The sequence below is a fragment of the Marmota monax genome, unplaced genomic scaffold, assembly GCF_021218885.2.
Source record: "Marmota monax isolate L192 unplaced genomic scaffold, Marmota_monax_Labrador192_F-V1.1 WCK01_AAM20220418_F8-fsc00007, whole genome shotgun sequence".
Lineage (NCBI taxonomy): Eukaryota > Metazoa > Chordata > Mammalia > Rodentia > Sciuridae > Marmota > Marmota monax.
Window position 1 is genome coordinate 8872232 of NW_026692781.1, and position 6875 is coordinate 8879106.

Sequence of the window (6875 nt, forward strand, 5' to 3'; positions counted from 1 at the left end):
ATTTCCCTTAGCACAACATCTCTCTAGCTCCATCCATATGGTCATGAATGACAGAATTTCCTTTTTTAAGGCTGTATAGTATTCTATTGTATATATACATAGGGCATTTCTTTATCCATTCATTAATGGACACTTATGTTGCTTCCATACCTTGGCTATTGTGAAGAGCGGTACAATGAACATGGGAATGCAGAGTCCTTTCAACATACTGATTTCAATTCCTTTAGATAAAAACCCAGAAGTGAGATTGCTGGATCATATGGTAATTTCATTTTTGGCTTTTATCCTACCAAATCCCGTGAGGTATTATCATTCCTATTTGCATATGAGTAACATGTAGCTCTTATATAGGCAAAAAACTTTTCACTTTTAAGTGGCAAAAATAGTCCCATAACTTTTTTAAAGAAAAACTGTGATAAAGCGATGCATAACAAAAAAATACCATTTTAACCATTTATAAATGTAAATTCATTGGTATTAAGTACATTCACATTGTTGTGCAATCATCACCACCATCCAGCTCTAGAACTTTTCATCATCCCAAATTGGGACTCTGTACTCATTAAACAAGAACTCTCCATTTACCCACTGGCAGCCATTACTCTGCTTTTTCCTCTCTAAAAACTTAGCTATTCTAGACACTTCATAAAGAGAGAGAGAGAGAATTTTTAATATTATTTTTTAGTTTTTGGTGGACACAACATCTTTTTTTTCTTAATGTGGTGCTGAGGATCGAACCCAGCACCCCACGCATGCCAGGCAAGCGTGTTACTGCTTGAGCCACATCATCAGCCCTAGGGTTCATTCTTACTGAAGCACATGTCATCAAATTTTCATTCCCCTCTTTTTTTTTTCTTTTGGATATTGGGGATTGAACCCAGGGGCACTTTACCAAGGAACTACATCCCTATCCCTTTTACTTTTTTATTTTGAGATAGGGTCTCACTAAGTTGCCAAGGCTGATCTCAAATTAGATCTTCCTGCCTCAGCCTCCTAAGTAGGTAGGACTACAGGCATGCACCACCACACCTGGCTCATTCTTTTAAAAGACTGAATAATATGCCATTGAGTGTATGGTATTTTATTTATCCATTGATTGTATGATGCACATTTAGCTCAGGTCTTTTGAATGACAAACTTCTTAACCTATAAACCAAGCCCAAGTGTTTATTATAATCACTATTATGCTGTCAGAATAGATTAAAGCTAAAACAATGCCTTTTGAATTTTACTCTGAGTTATTCTAAGAATCATTTAATTTCCTTATCATAATTGGACATTCAATTGAGTAAGTTTTCCAGAATAATATAATGCTACAAACTCAAGGGCAGGGGATGTAGCTCAGTATTATAACACTTGCCTAGCATATGAGAAGCATTGGTATAATCTCCAGCATGGCAAAAAAAAAAAAAATCTTCTAATAGTATAAACTCAGATTATCAAGGATGATAGAAAAAATATGCAGATGAATTATATAGTTTTAAAATTAAAATTTATTTCGTAGAATTTTTTCTCATTTCAGAGTTAAAATCTACCACTCTAAGGAATCTTCACACTGCTTTCCAGAATGGTTGCGCCAGTTTGCACAATTTGCAGTCTCACCAGTAATGTATGAGTGTACGTTTTTCCCCACATCCTTGCCAACATTTATTGTTGCCTATATTCTTTTTTTTAATATTTACTATTAAGTTTTAGGTGGACAAATATCTTTATTTTACATTTATGTCATGTTGAGGATCGAACCCAGTGCCTGGTGCATGCTAGGTGAGCATTCTACCACTGAGCCACAACTCCAGCCCCTGTTGCCTATATTCTTGATGATTGCCATTCTGACTGGAGTGAGATGAAATCTCAGTGTAGTTTTAAATTGTATTTCTCTAACTTCTAGAGATGTTGAACATTTTTTCATATATTTATTGACCAATGGTATTTCTTCTGTGAAGTGCCTGTTCAGTTCCTTTGCCCATTTATTAATTGGGTTATTTGGTTTTTTGGTATTAAGTTTTTTGAGTTCTTTGTATATCCTGGAGATTAATGCTCTATATGAGGTGTGGATGGCAAAGATTTTCTCCTAATCTATAGGCTGTCTCTTCACATTCTTGATTGTTTTCTTTGCTGTGAAGAAGTGTTTTAGTTTGATTCCATCCCATTTGTTGATTCTTGAGTTTACTTCTTGGGATTTAGGAGTGTTATTAAGGAAGTTCCTAAACCGGCATGATGGAGAGTTGGGCCTAGTTTTTCTTCTATTAGGCACAAGGTCTAGGGTCTAATGCCTAAGTCCTTGATCCACTTTGAGTTGAGTTTTGTGTAGGGGGAGAGATAGGGGTTTAATTTCATTTTGTTACATATGGATTTCCAGTTTTTCCAGCTCCATTTGTTGAAGAGGCTTCTTTTCTCCAATGTATGTTTTTGGCACCTTTGTCTCTTATGAGATAACTGTATTGATGTGGGTTTGTCTCTGTGTCTTCTATTCTGTCCCATTGGTTTACCTGTCTGTTTTATTGCCAATACAATGTCATTTTTGTTACTATAGCTCTGTACTATAATTTAAGGTCTGGTATTGTTATGCCTCCTGCTTCATTTTTCTTGCTAAGGATTACTTTGGCTATTCTGGTTCTCTTATTTTTCCAAATGAATTTTATGACTGCTTTTTATATCTCTATGAAGAATATCATTGAGATTTTAATAGAAATTGCATTAAATCTGTATAACACTTTGGGTAGTATGGCCATTTTGACAATATTAATTCTGCCTGACCACGAACATGGGAGATATTTCCATCTTCTAAGGTCTTTTTCAATTTATTTCTTTAGTGTTCTGTATTTTTCATTGTAGAGATCTTTCACTCTGGAAAACAGTATGGAGATTCCTCAGAAATCCATTTGGCCCAGTTATCCCATTTTGCCCAGTTATCCCATTCCTCAGTTTATATCCAAAGGACTTAAAATCAGCATACTAGAGTGATGCAGCTGCATCAATGTTTATAGCATCTCAATTCACAATAGCTATACTATGGAACCAGCCTTCAATAGATGAACGGATAAAGAAAATATGGTTTACATATACACAAACTACTCTGCCATAAAAAGAAATGAAATTATGGTATTTGCCAGTAAATGGATAGAACTAGAGATTATCATGCTAAGTGAAATAAGCAATTCCAAAAAACCAAAAGCTGCATGTTCTCTCTGATATGTAGATGTCAACTCACAATGGAGTGGGGTTAGGGAAGGATAGATGTACTTTGGATTAGACAAAAGGAAATGAAGGGAAGGGAGGGGGAATGGGAATAGGAAAAATAGAATGAATCAGACATTACTTTCTTATGTTCATATATGAATACACAACCAATATAATTCCACATCATGTACAACCAGAAGAATGGGAAGTTACACTCCATATATGTGTAATATGTCAAAATACATTCTACTGTCATGTATAACTAATAAGAGCAAATAAAAAAATCTATCACTAACAAAAGTGACACTTGGTTTTAATCACCAATTCTAATTGTGTACAGTGTGAAATTTTTTCATAATCAAAGGACGATAATCTCATGGTAGAATCCAATCTGGTGGTAATTTCCAAGAGGAAGGGTGGTCTTGACTCTGACCTCTGTCAGATTCTGACCTCTTTGTGTTTAGCCGTCCACAAGAGATCTCAACTCAGACAACTAATTATGATTTGGAAGAATTCTGACAATGTTATCTGACAATTACACATCAGCTTTTCAGAAATCAGATCTTTATGTTTTATTAACAATTGTATTGAGGTATAAATGGCATACAATGAACATCACATTTAAAAGTGTACAACTTGATAAGTTTTGATTTATACATATATACCCATTCATTGTTTTGCATGTGGATATCATTACCATTTGTTGAAAAATTATCTTGAATTGCCTTTAAATCTTTATCAAAAAATCAGTTATCAGGGGCTGAGTTGTAGCTCAGTGGTAGAGGGCAAGCATGTGTGAGGCACTGGGTTCGATTCTTAGCACCACATGTAAAAAAATAAAAATAAAGGTCCATTAACTAAAAAAATTTTTTTAAAAAAATCAGTTATCAGTATATGTGTGGGCCTACTTGTACACTCTATTTCATTAATCTATTTTTCTATCCTTGTGCCAATATATCTCACTGTCTTAATTACTAAATCTTTATAAAGTCTTGAAATCACATAGTATAAATCTTTCAAGTCTAATCTTTTTTTTTCAGTTGTTTTGACTATTATGTATCTTTTGCATATTTTTATTTTAAATTTAAAATTAGCTTGTCAATTTCTACAAAAGAGTATGCTGTTTTTAATGGGGAATGCATTGAAACTATAGATCAGTATGGAGATAATCGACATCTTAACAATAATGCATCCTCAACTCCATGAATAAAGTATAGCTCGTTTTATTTTATCTTTTTTTTAAGATACTTTGCTTTTTCTATTTCTATGAAGAACATCATTGAGATTTTAATAGGAATTGCATTAAATCTGTATAGCACTTTGGATAGTATGGCCATTTTGACAATATTAATTCTGTCCGTCCACAAACATGGGAGGTCTTTCCATCTTCTAAGGTCTTTTTTATGTGACTTTATTTATTTATTTATTTTAGTTGTAGATGGACATAATATCTTTATTTTATTTATTTTAAATTTATGTGGTACTGAGGATCAAACCCAGTGCCTCACACATGCTAGGCAAGTCTCTCTACCACTGAGCTACAACTCCAGCCCTTTATTTATATCTTTATCCCTCAGCAATGTTATGGAACTTTAGTGTATTTCTTGTGTATCTTTAGTCAGAAAAATATTTTGCTGTCTGCATTACCATAGGAAATAACATTAGAGTACTGTGGTGATTTTAAGACATGTTCACAGATTCTTTGGGATTCTGCCCTTCAAGAGGTGGCAACCTAATTTCCTTCTCCTGGATAGCTGGCTAGACTTCATGACAAATACATGAAGAAAATGATGGGGCGTGGCTTTGAAGATTGAGGCTTCTTTCTTGTTCTCTCTTGAATCACTCACTGTGGGCAAGGCGGTTGCATTTCATGAGGACACCTGAGCAGTCCTGTGGAGAAGCCACGTAGTGAGGAACTGAGGCTTCTGTGAGCAGAGGCCTGTCAAGAATCAAGGAAGGGGCTGGGATTGTGGCTCAGCGGTAGAGCGCTCACCTAGCACAGGTGGGACCCGGGTTCAATTCTCAGCACTATGTAAAAATAAAGGCATTGTGTTGTGTCCATCTACACCTAAAAAATAAATATTTTTTAAAAAATCAAGCAAATGAGCCATGCTCTAGTCCCAGCCCACCTTCAGATGACCACAGCTCTAGCCAACATCTTGGCAAAGGTTTGGGGTGGGGTAGTGGTGGGGAGAAGAAAACAGATAGGAGACAGCTCCGAATGATTCTCTTTCTCTACCATGCTTCCCCTACTAAACTTTCCTGTTCTCCTGCTTGTCATACCACCTCTCATTCTCAGAGAAAGTAGACACCATCTTGGTAATAACACACACTCAGCCCACATTGCACCTTTAATACTAAAAGCCTCTAACTTTAGTGGAAGGTTCACCTTACCCTCCTCCTACATGAGGCCAACTCCTCCATCTGCATCCTGATTTCCATACTCTTCTGTCCTCAAAGAACTTAAACTATTACAGCTTTTTCCTACTTTTGACTTTAACCAATCTATTTCTATTGGCTCCTTCTGAACAACACTTAACCATCTCAATTTAAAGGTTTTTTGAAATACAAAGTAGTGAGTACAACAAAATTGAGTGAAACGATAAAGTTCAGACAGGGCTTAGATAAAAGATCTTGACCCTTCTAATTGTTCAAAGCTCTTCCCAGAGAACCTTAATACCTAACAGACTAACCATTTATTACTTTGAAACAAGTATTTGTTAAGCACCTTCCAGAATTGTGATAAAAAACTGGACATGTGTTCATTCATCAGAAAAAAAAATAGAACTTTTCTTCAAAATTCTAACTGGGATATATATTTTTCATGCGTTTCCTAACTACAGAGTAAGAGAGAGAAGCAAGTTTTCTTGGTAGTTAGGAAGGTATAATGATAAAGATTGAAATGTGTAGTCATTTGGATGAAGACTTTCTACCAACACCATTTATTCTACTCCTTGTCAATATCAAAACAAGGGAAGTCAGAACTTTTTCAGATTCTTGACTTTAAAACATTTTACACCCAAAACTGGTGGCCCCACATTCTCATGCACCCAAATATTCTATAGTTAAAAATGAGTTAATACAATTTAAGGATCTGATTTGTTTAAAAAAAAAAAGCATTTATAACAGCATCAAAAATCTAGAATAGCTAGGCCTGATGGCACACACCTGTAAATCCTGGCTACTTGAAAGGCTGAGGCAGAAGGATCTCAGTTTAAGTTCTCCAGTAATGCCCATAACTTCCCACCCATCCCTTTTGGGGGAGGCTGGCAAAGAACCTGCCTTTACAGGGACTGTTTGGTGCCAGACACAACTTGCTTTTCTAATTGTGGATTGGAAGTGATCCTCACCCTTGTTCTTCCTTCCTTACCCAACAGGCTTTGGCTCTGCTAGTGGTTAAGATAACTCAGTACCCTGCAATCATAAATGTTGTAGAGTTATAGGAAGAGAGAAGAAAGCTTGAAGTGGGTGTTCTTTTCTCCCTCTGTGGTACACATAGCAATGGAAATGTCATGTGGAATTGCCACAATACACTGCTACACAGCCCTGGACTTGTCCAGCTAGAGGTCAGCACTCCATAAAACCAACAAGGATACAATCATTTGCCTTTTAGTAACAAGTCCTTCACGTGATAAAAATTTAGACTGCATCATTTTTCTAGGTAACTAACATTATTAACACATTTAAACTACTTA